Below are 12,040 nucleotides of genomic sequence, written 5' to 3'. Positions count from 1 at the left end.
AATTAATTATCAGGGGAGTACTATAGGTGTGCTACATTCATACTATGGTTTCTAGTTTAATGGTACACTTTCTGTGTCCAGTCACAGTCTCAAAAGTAGAGCATCCTAGAGAAAGAAAGGAGAGGTCATTCAAAATACAAACATACAGGAATGACAGAATAGTCCATGGAAATATCTGTATGCTAGAGCTGGCAAAAAAAAGTATAGAGTAGTAACAGCTAAAAAAAAAAAAAAAACCAACAATCAAAATAGGTGAAATAACATAGTCACAAAAGTAGATAAATTATGGTATAATCCTGTTCCTTCAAAGACTGACAGATACATAAGCTTGCAGCAAATACATACAAAGCCATCCACCTGTGTGACTTATGCTGGGAAGATATATATGCATGTGAAAAAGTCATAAGAAAAACTTTGCTATAGATAGTGTGTAACTTTAGTAAAGTATTTTAAAACCTTGAAATAGATGAGTTATTAACCAATCTTTTGCCCTAGACAGTGGCAATACTGGAGCCTTCTGGGAAATGAGACACAGGGTGTGTCTGTTCATTGCCGCAGCTGTATCACATATATAATATACAATATATAAAGGATGAAGGATATAGCATGATCAGAACTTTTACTTTGCTTTTGCAGAACTTAACAAATTAATAACACCTTGAAGGTATTTGTCTGACTGAAGCCTTGGGAGCAGTCAATCAGAAATAAGAAAGGATGCAATCTTGTGGAAGATAGAACCTGAAGTATAAATGCTTTACTCCAGCTAAGTTACAGTGACACCTTCCTAGTCAGCTCCCAGCCACAGAACTGCATGCCTTATGCTGTGTGAGTCCAAAAAAACAGTGAAAACTCAACTCAAAAATCACGAGGTGGTTGCCTGGAAATATGTAGGGATAAGATTTAAAAACTATTGTCATTATTGTAAATCTGAGCAAAATTCTTTGTACGTTCATTGGATCTTTTGTTCTGACAAGGAGAAAACTGAAACTTCTTCCCGGGACATTTACTTTATTAAGTGATTTACTTCAGTAAGTACCTAAAGCAAGATGTGTTTTCAGGACATAGATAAAATTATCAGGTAACATGGTCCAGTTAAAAAGTTAGCAAAAACAAATAAATCAGATTTTTTTTTTATATATCCTTTTTTTTTTTTTTCCTATTTACTTTGAAACACAATTTTGTTCCAAAGTAGAGATGTCAGCAAAAAAAGAGTACTGAACAGAAAACAGAATGTTCCTACAGGGCTTTATTTCAGCTCTGGAGGAATTGCTTTCTGCCATCATTACCTTACAGCTGAGTAAGCTTATAGAGAGTCTTGGAGCTGTCAGTCCCCTTTGCAGATACTAAACTCCTTGTCTGGAGGGGCTCCTTGTATGGAGCCTTTCCAGAAGGCTCCTACAGTTCTTCTGGAAAGGCTCCATACAGTCCTTAGCTTGTAGTACAATTGGAAGGACATTAAAACCTGAGGTATTCACTCTATCAAGAAAAATAAATAAATAAATAAATAAAAAATCCTTGTGGTAAGTACAGCAGTTCATGTAGGAAACTGTTCTACCATCAGATGAAGCTGCATTGAAACAGAAATCACCTTTTAATTTGCTGGCTTATAATAGTGAAGAACTGCTGTTATATACCGCATTTCAACATCAGGAGGCATTGTTCACAACAAACACATCCAGCATAGTGCAAATATATGAAATGGTTTACCAGCAGAAGCACAGATGTAAGAAAACAAAGCAATTACTTTAATTCATTATTTATCATAAGACACATAATGAATTTCCTCAGCATGCCTTATTTATCATAAGACACATAAGGCATGCTGAGGAAATTTATTAAGACTATGTTCATTTTGTTGGAGGACTAATCCCTCATGCTTTAAATATGTTAAAAAAATGATTGTGCTCTCAGCATATACACGCACACACACACACACATGCATATATACATACGTGTATATCCACTACTACACCCACAGAATTACAGTTCTATGTTCCTCATTGCCTTGTAAAATAAAAATGGTCAAAAGTGAAATATAACAGGAAAATTACATCAGTCTCAAATTTCCAGGATGCAAGAAGGATGGAAACTACAAGCTGAATTTAATGCAAGTCATAAACAGAAGGCTGAGAACCAGGCCTTTGGAAGGCATGTTAACTGATGGCAACAGAGATCTCCACCAGGGGCAGCAAAGAGAATAAAAGCAGAGACTTGCACAGGGGTACTATGGTGGGTACAACAAACAAGCTTTCAAAGAGGACGGTCTGTCCCTTGCGCAATTTGCCTCCTAGGTGCTGGGCAGTCTGTGTGACCTCAGCCTGTGTGACAACATCCTGAGGAATACAGGTATCATGTGAAACCTGGCTTGTACCAGATTGCATTGGCATGGCCCTAAAAAGGGTTTCAACAACCCTGTCATTACAAAGGTTGACTCCTAGCCCCAAAATAAGGCACACAGATCAAAGATCCTCAGCAACTGATGCTCTTCATAAGGGACAAAGGAATAACCTGTAGCCAATTTGTAGAAAGACATGCCAAGGTGCTAAAATACAAGGTATGCTCTTGGAAGACAAGCACACTTCCATAAGGCACAGAAGTCACGTTATTCAGAAATTCAAGAGCATCATAGGTGAAAAGTATGAGATTGGAGGTACTGACCTAGCAAATGATTCACTCATCCTGGGAAAATCCACAAGACAGACAAGTCCTTCATTGCACTGTCTCCATGTAGCCGTTTCACATCTGCTCTGTCCCCATTATCTCATTAGAGCATGATCTAGAAAGTTAACATGGCTTGTTTTAATGCAGGCTAACAACGATACTGAGTCATCAGTTTATTCCAAAATATGACTGGTAATTGTATGTCAGTGCTCAAATCAGTCACTGATTGCCTGGCTCTGTTGGGCATGTCATTAATGTTCCCTCAGTTCCCCAAAATTTTGTCTTTGGCACTTTGCACCAATGGTCATTTCTTTTATTCATGCAATTATTTGGGGAAAATTATGGGTGTTTATTCCTTTCTCACATAGGAGTGTGATAAAATGGACATTATTAATGCTTCTAAGAAATTCTCAATTAATTTTATTTGAGATCAGTATATTCTCTCCTTTCACTAATTCTCTCTTTTCACAGCTTGTATTTTTAGTTCCAGTTGTCCCCTACAGCTAACAAACATGTTGCTTCTCTGCAGGCATCATGATTTTATTATTTTTCTTTGTTTAAAGATGAATTACATCATCAGTTGTTTTTTGTTTTTTGTTTAATTTTCTGAGATCCTCTTTCTAAATGATACATTCATTGTACTTCTTGCAATTATTCTTCCTTTTCCTATCTTTGCACAATATAAGATAAGCAACAGGAATGTATCCTCAGGGCTTGCAGCTCCCTGGCAAGTCATATTTTTTCACCTTTCATACTCAGTGCAAAAGCTATAGGCTTGTCAATAATGCTGTTTAACAGCCTGTGATCCTCTTCGTCTGTTGCTGTGCAGCCACACATCTATCAATAACATTTATGGCACCTGGCAACAATGGCAAATCATTCCTTCTCCATTTAAGCTTCTTTGGCGTCACCACCAAGGCACTCCTTCCAGCTGCAGTGCTGCACCATCTGCTGTTTGTAAAGCATCTCATTTTAGTGCTTATTTGTAGTTTCTGATTATTGGTTTTATCAGTGTTTCAAGAACAATGACAACCTTCATGTCCTAGAAGTTGTTTGTCCCAGCTGTTCTCATGGGACCACTTCTACTTTCACAGTTTTTGTAACAATACAACAAATCTTGCAGCGATTGCTATTCATACACCACTCTTCTAGCACCTTTTACCATTCCTTTAGGTCATTTGTGGTGTTAATGCCACCTAGATTTGATTTTGTACAGGGCTGATGGATCCTGTTCCTAAGATGTGACCGTAATAATTTATTTTCTCATTATAGCACAGTAGTATTCTTGAGTATTCTGTTTTTAATACTTAAAAATAGTTGCAAAACAAAGTACTTGCTGTAATTTTGGTAGTTTGGCCTTTGCTCCCAGTTCTGAATTTTACATAACATAAGATTTGTGCCTTCATCAAAAGTAGAATGTTTTCTTGTATTAAAGTATGCAGAAGTATTCTTTTTTTTTTTTTTTTTTTAAATCAAGGTGCTTATAAAAACTTTCCCATGTAGATGACCCAATCCCAATTTTGTTATTTTAGTAGGTTTGTTTTTATTAAAGAAACAATAAAAATTTAGATTCAAAATCTGCAAAATATAGTGCAGTCCATTGCCTTAAATTTTAGAATACCTTGTCTCTAAAAGAAAACTATTTACAAATATTTTTGTGTGCATAAATTTGTATTAAAGCTAATTAGTCATAACAACCTAAATAGATAACAGATAATGTGCATTTACAGAGGGATATCCAGTAATACTTTTTGTTTCAAATGATATTCCGTATGGATTATCAACTTTGATGTTCATATTTCAATAGGAATTTAAGTAAGCATCTTGCCAGGAGTACAGTGAGAAAAAGGCTAGAAGGTATCAGCTGAATACACATTTGACACAGCATGCTGTTTTGAATTCTTTCATCTTATCTCAGAAAGTACATCTCAGAATATTTATGAGACTCTTGCCAGCTCTTGTGATTATTTGTTGCTGTTTTTGCAAGGGGGTTGGAGCCAGTGAGTCCAGAACTGATGCATTCTACCAAAACCAAATGCCACTTTTTAGTGGAATTTTGATGTGATATCTCCCACACTTGCGGGTGAGCAGTAACTGGCATGCTGAAGGAAAGAGGGTGCACTGGGACACACGGAGAGCAGCACCAGGAGGGCCTCTCCCAAGTCTTGATGGGTCCGTGAAGAGGCTACCAGGAGCCATGACCTTCTCTTTTCCCTGAGCCCTTCCTGTTTCCTCAAACTTAACTAAGACCTTGAGTCACCAGTGATCATTTCTCACCAGAAAAGAAAAACTGCATAAGAAATAGAGAGAATTGGTTTCCACAGTCAGTTTTTGTTCTGCTGGCTTCAACAACAACCTGGAAAAGCAGGTGACATGAGGAAATAGTGCGCTAAAGTAACATATATATAACTGTGAAAAAAATTGATCCTGTAGTGATGCACAAACTCAAGGACAGCAAGATGAAGGGAGCACCTGTTATTCCTTTATGGAATACTTTTCTTTGTTCTGAATCATTCAACTTTTTTTCTTGTGTTCTTTAACAAAGACCATATGCAAGTTAAATATCAGTGTATTAATGTCTTCATAGTTGCACTAGCTATTTGGAAGATAGTCAGCTGAGAAAACTGGATAGTCCTAGGTTTAGCACATGGATTAGAGAATTCTTAATTTATGAATTTTAAAAGTAATATCTTTCCAAATGAAGGACTCATATGTTTTTGTAGCCTTGGGGAAACAGCCAGCTGTGAATGGCTAACCTTTATTGTGGGATTTCTGTTTTCTGCTATTTAATACACAAACCTATTCACCATAGCAACCACTAAAAATGTGGCATGAAACAGGAAAAAAAAAGGCAATACCCATCCTTGAAGAAATACTAATTCAAACAAACTTCATTTCCATAATGGAAAAGTGTACAAAATACCATAATTCAGAATGACATGCAATTTAAAAACAGGAAATATTGGAGCTGTTCCTCTTACATGGATATAAATCATTACAAATCTGTTAAAATCTGTGAAAGTACAATACCTGATATAAGCTTAAACTCTGTTCTGTCTTCTGTGAATTTAATAAATGTATAGTGCTTTATGATGTTAGATACACAAACCACAGATTGAATTACTTTCATAAGTCTTAAGATACGGTTAGAACAGGAAATAGAAAATCAGAATATAGGAATGACTCATTTTTGTATCAGATTTTATCAGTGTTTGCATTTTTCTTTATTTTGAAACTGCAGTGACATTAAACTAAGCTTTGACTACACGCTAGACTAGAAAAATTAAATAATGATGCTCAGTTATAATGTACTGTGGAGAGACATTGGAAATCTGGTAGAGAAAGACAACACACCTGAAGACTACATACATTATATCTCCTGACATCATAAATGTTTAAGATATGTGGTTAGATGGGAATTGAAGTAGCTTCATTAAACGTAGAAGATGGAAGGTTGGATTGCTTCTATGATTAGGCAAATGCATGCACAAACTACTGGCTAGTGAGTCATCTATGAAATTGTTGTTGCCAAGCAGCTAACTTTGCATGTATTTTGTCATTGTTTACATGCTTATCATTTTGAGAAAGGCTTGAGGAATAAATGGCTGTGACAACTTCGGGGGATTTATTGAATGCCTAGAATCTGCAAGGTTTTAAGTGGATAGCTGATACCTGATCTTTAACATTTTCCTAACACATCTGTTATCTTTGTGGTTATTGGTAGCAAGTACAATTTATAGCATCAAAGAGGGAAAAACCTGGCCAGCATGACACACATTCTCTTCCAAGGGATGAGTAAATTTCACCTTCATAAACAACCAAAACACTACTATACATTATATTCCCTATATTTTGTTTTTAAAAAAAGAAGCAAATAAATCAACTTTTTCTTCAAATTATATGTCTCTTTTTGTGTATTATATATATGATAAAAGTCTTCTGTTTCTCACAGTACATTTGGTTCTTTCTTCTTCTATGTCCTTTATTTCACACAAGCACATTGTATGTTTTCATATTGCTTTAAACTAGCTTCAGGATTCACTTCCCTTAAGTCATTTGCTTTTCTGAACCAGCCTTTTTTATTTCCCTGCTTTTAGCTTCGCTGTTTTGTCCATGTGACTTTCTCTTTCATGCGGTCTCTTTCAAGTACTTTTTCTCTGCAACTCCTTTGCACTGCTTCTCTCTTTCTGTGTTTCAAGCCAATCTTCTCACCACCCCTTTCAAAAAAACTCCCTACTGCTCTAGTTCTTATCTAATTTTCCTTATGTGAGTTCCTGTCTATCTTCAGCCCATTTAATCTCTTAATTTATTTAGTTCCTTCTCTTCCAGGTACCTTCTTCATGACTGTTGTCCCAATTTCACAGCAGTTCGTAGAATGCCCATTCCTTGATTCTCTTGTCCCAGCTCTCACATATACGTGTTGTGTCTGCTTATAACACAGTTTCAAGGGGGAGAATAGCAACTGTAGCAAGGTAATGAGATCTGTAGTAAGATTTAGGTCATATCTAACTTGATGTTGCAAAGTGCTGAAGTGAACAGGAATGGTCAACAATTAATGCCATGGAACAGACAACAGAATTTGGCTCTAGGATGTCTTTTCTCTACCCCTATCACCCCTACACAAAACGGGACATGTTTCTCTCAACTTCCGTATTAAAACCTTAATTGGATCAGTAACTGGCAAAGGAATGATAAGTGGAAAGAGTTGGTCCATCAACTTACTCTTATTAACTTTGCTTACTACCTTACCTGCAGCCAACTGAGAATTTTATAGAGTGGGTGGCTGCATTGGGGAAAAAGGTACAAATATAGTCTGGAAAAAATGTTCTCAGAGTCACATAAGAAAAATCTTCATACAACTTACAGCTACAAAACAACCACCCTTAAGAGCAATGAGAAGGGAAAACAGAGGCACTCAGAATGAGTGATAAGCCTACCAGAGATCCCAGGAGACCTACACTATCAGCTCAGCAGCCCAAGCTATGTCACTTCTTACTACAATAGGGAAATGCAGTTACCAAGCAGTCTCTGTCTTCATGATGAAGCCCCAGAATGGAAGCACCATTTGAATGCATGCAAATTGCGTTAAGGACAAACACTACAGAAAGTCAAAAAGAAGTGATTTGTCCAACAAGCCTGAGAAATTCTACTTTAAAGAAAAATGCACTATTTGTGACAGACCGCAAAAAGACTTACGTCTTCTAGCTTCAAAAGATACAGCTGGGACATCACAGGTCAAGGTTGCCTACAAGAATGAGGCAATACAACTCAACCCTGGCCTAGAAGAATGCTCTCTAATAATGAGAGAATAGCTTAATATTTGTTAATATCCAGCCTTCCAGCTCTTGGGAGCTGATATCAATGAAACTATCAACTATCTATCTACAACAAATTGAGCACACCAAAAACTTTCAACCATTACTTTCTGATCTGAAACGCACTCTAAGATCTGAATACAGAGATTCTGCATTTCACTCCCAATTATCTTAACCACGAAGTCTTAAAAACATTAAATGCTACAATAGTGCTCGTGATAGTGTTTGCACCTACGTACTGTCAGTTTATACTACTCCCAAAAAAACATGCATGTACATTTTTGTAAAAAAGAATTACACTGACTTTTTCATTTATGAGACAATATTGCACTTCACAAGTAGCTGGAATAATTTGGCATGTGAAAGTTTGGAAATGTAATTTGATTGTATGAATACACACAGCAATACATTTGAGTAACAATGAGATTGCCACCCACTGCCATGGACTTGTGCATCACAAATACAAAATAATACTTTAAAAAAACTTTCAGAAACTTATTGCCTAAGGTCACTTTTTTTAAATGAAGACAATGGCTTGCAGTGGCATTTGAACTATCACTGGGCATGTGCTAGAATACAGCAGTTTGTCTATGCATGTAATTTGCATTTGTGGTTGTTCAAAACTTCTCTATACTGGAAAACTCCTAGGGGTAGAAAAGAGTCCTTACCAGGCTCTGCAATTTGCATAAGTCAAAGCAAATTCAATATGCTGCATTTCCGTGGTCTGGAAAGCAGATAGAGTTTAGAGGTTTCATCTGGTTTCATGTTGTCACAGCTCTAATAACGTCTGGTGGGTGACTCACTGCTCAATCCGTTCTGGTCACAAGGAACTGAGAAGATAACAAGGCACACCATAAAAATAGGCATTGTTGATTAGTCAGGCCTTCACCAGTTAAAATTGGGAACATATCAAAAGGAAAATACAGTCCACAGAGCAATACAAAATGAGATCAAAACATGTTCATATTTCAAATGTATAGCTGCTGTCTTGCTAAATAATGTGCCATCAAATGCAAACAATATTCCTATTTGCATAATTTATTTTTTTCTGAGTAAATTCCAGCTGTCCCATAATGACTGTATTTGAAAAAGCTGACAAGGATTTACTGTATGCTGTGAGGTTCATATTTCACAGGTCCTATGACAAACTAACCTCCAGAAAATTTTATGGTCACGCACAAGAAAGCCAAAAGAAGATAATAGAACTCCAGTCTAACTTCTGCAACAAAGAAGATAAAAATTTCTTTCTTATCTAAGAAAATAAAACTAAACAGACTACAAAACTTGCCTTCTATCTATTAAATAAAGGCCTAAAAGGTGGTCACCTACATCTGAAACTTATTCTGGTTCTGATAAGATGCGGAGTTGACTACGATAATGGTTCAAAATCAACTCTATGTGTGATCCTCTTACAATCTTCAACAAAGTCTTACTGTTTTGCAATGTAAACTACTTACAGAACAAAATAAATTAAACTAGAATGTAGCACAATTACTCCAGAACAGTCTTAAATTAAGAATTTTCAGGAACAGTAATTCCGGGAAAACTCTGTTGATAATCCTCTCATTGCAGTCAGGTTTATCCCAAATGTGTTAGCATTTCAGTGTCCTTAATGCCTATTTATTTCAGCAAAACCTGAGAAAAAATATGACCATTTAATGGTTATGCTCTAATAGCGACAAAATCCCTAATTCTTTCCTATATTTTCCTAAAACTCCTAGATCTCAGACTGAGCTTAAAATTTTGATATATGTTTAATGTATGAAGATGGTCAGAAAGTTAAACACTGAGCTGATCCAGCAAAATAACTCTGTGGGTTTTTTTATACTAGAGTTATTCAGTCCCGACATTTACAAGTTTCCATATTGTAAAACCTCACGTGAGTAGAAAAAAAATTTACTACAACTCAGAGCTTTATAAATCCAAGCATTCTTAAAAAATAAAAGAGCAGTAAAAAGAGTAGCCATTTAATCGTGTTATCACATTTTTATCTGTCTGGATAGTCTCTCCCATAGAAAACCATTAACTGCTACTGTACTAATAAAAAATCAGAGGGTGAGAGCTGTGGATACACACCATTTGCTCCGCAGGTGATGGAGTCAGCCCAGCAGCTGGGTGACCCCTCGGCAGCACCAGCTTGGCACCCCAGCTTGACTGCAGCCACACAGCACAGCCTCTTCAGGGGAAATTCAAAGGAACTGCTACAGGGCTTAAGATGGAAGAAACTGCCAATGTCACTTGTTAGTTCCCTCTCCTAACTCTGCTCAGCAGGGAATTCTGGCTTTCAGTTTGGGGGATTTTTGCCTGCTGGTGATAGATTTTGTCTTTGCTGTATTGTTATCTGCATCTGATGTTGTTCATACTTACATCCTTCAGAAGGATGCCTTTTCATAGATTAGCCAGACATCTTGCTACTCTTTTTTTTTTTTTTTTTCTGATTGACTGTTCACAGTACAATTGTTGCAAAGGGAAAAGAACTCAATTAAATGGTAAATGAACATTCAAAATAACAGATGTTTGAAACACTGAACACAATGTAATGTATGTCCTTTAAATGAATAAACAATGTGTGTGGGGAAAAAAAAAATTGAACATGCATGATTCCCTACCCTACTGATTTCAGGAATGTGCTCTTTTGTCTCAAAACTGATCCAAACAGGAAGTGGTTTCTATTCTCCAGAATCACCAGTTCAGATGATAGCTGTCTTTGACAGGAGTGCATTCGGCATGGCAAGGGAGCATTTTTGCCTCAAACTCATGTTAAGGTTCTTGTACTGAGGCTGACCAAAGTCTTTCAAACTCTTTTTGTGTAGTATCTCTGGGATTTGTTTTTCCCAACTACGTTTCCAGTTAGAATTATGCCAGCGTATTTTATCTTCCCTGAATTTGTTACTTAATGTTTAAGAATAAATTGTCTTGACAAAAAATCATATGTGCTTTTGTGTAATACATTTTTTTTTTTTTTAGTATAATATACCTTTCAGGAGATGTTCTCAAAATCTTCAGTTACTCCACAAGGAATATTAAACCTCTTAATGCTAATTAAGTGTCACCTGTACATTGTCACTGGCAATATTAATAAGCTGGTTTAAGACAGTGAACTGGAAATCTAACTATAAAGACTGGAAAGAGGAGTATGTTATCTAAATTGCAGAATTGTTTTATACGCTGCATTTCATGCAATGTGATGGAATAACGTTAATTTGTTTCAGATAATTCCCAACACACTGTATTACTTAAATTGTGTAGTCCAATAAGCTTATATTTTAAAAATATCAAACTACTGTAATAAATTGAGATTTATGGCGTGTCCAAAAGGAAACCGTCTGTGGCACTGAAAAAAAAAAGTATGAGTTTCAGAATCATTTACGTTGGAAAAAACCCTACAATAGTATGTTTCTATGATATGCAGGAGCTGGAAGACTGGAGGAAGGGTTTCCCTCTGGGGACAGAGGGGGCCTAACAATCTCCACTCCTCTCTACTGCCTTTCTGCTAGAGCTGCATGAAGCTCCTTTAGTCTGCCAATAACCATGGAATTTCTATTGGTGATTATCGTAATTTGCAGGAAATGTTCAGGACACATATATTTCTGCAGAAATACTTTACTCACGATTACCTCTCATCCAGGCTCCAAAATAAAATGAGTTTTCTCTTGGCACGACATTGTTGCCTCAGAGCAGCCGGCCGACTGCAGCTAAAACCACCTACGTGATTCTTGAGGTGCAGCACGGACAGGAAGAGTAACGTGGAAGCCGGGGAAGATGAACACAGGTAAAAAAATGATGACGTTGTCTGAAATTTTGGGGAAAAAGATTTGGAAGGAAGTCATCAGAGAGAGCGGGGTGCTGGCCAGCCAGAGGCTGGAAGTACCGACTCTCAGGGAACTAGCTGGTCCTCCAGAGCCGACCACATCTATTGACGAGCCTCGCTGGAGACTGGAAAGCAAAACACGGAACGGAGATATTGTGAGGCAGCTATCACCATCCACCCGGGGCCGCGGGGGCCGGGCCGGGCCAGGCCCGGGAGGGGCGGGGCGGGCCGACGAGGGGCTGCGGGGGGCTGC

The 12,040-nt window shown here is 37.2% G+C and overlaps 1 protein-coding gene across 2 annotated transcripts in view; it reads right to left on the bottom strand.

Annotated features, from left to right (window-relative positions):
• MICAL2 (microtubule associated monooxygenase, calponin and LIM domain containing 2) overlaps nt 1–11,970 on the bottom strand; it is a 160,852-nt gene extending 148,882 nt beyond the window's left edge. Inside the window, exons 1-2 of one of the 2 annotated variants that reach the window (XM_072039431.1) lie at nt 11,594–11,970; nt 8,645–8,806 (exon numbers count right to left, since the gene is read on the bottom strand). The gene's annotated coding sequence lies outside the window, so the exon portion shown is untranslated. The remainder of the gene's footprint in view (nt 1–8,644; nt 8,807–11,593) is intronic. The other variant, XM_072039435.1, reaches the window with a different exon arrangement.
• Nucleotides 11,971–12,040: the final 70 nt, after the last annotated feature.

The sequence above is a fragment of the Anas platyrhynchos genome, chromosome 5, assembly GCF_047663525.1.
Source record: "Anas platyrhynchos isolate ZD024472 breed Pekin duck chromosome 5, IASCAAS_PekinDuck_T2T, whole genome shotgun sequence".
Lineage (NCBI taxonomy): Eukaryota > Metazoa > Chordata > Aves > Anseriformes > Anatidae > Anas > Anas platyrhynchos.
The sequence above is the reverse complement of the archived record's forward strand: the minus strand, read 5'-3'. Positions and strand labels throughout refer to the sequence as shown.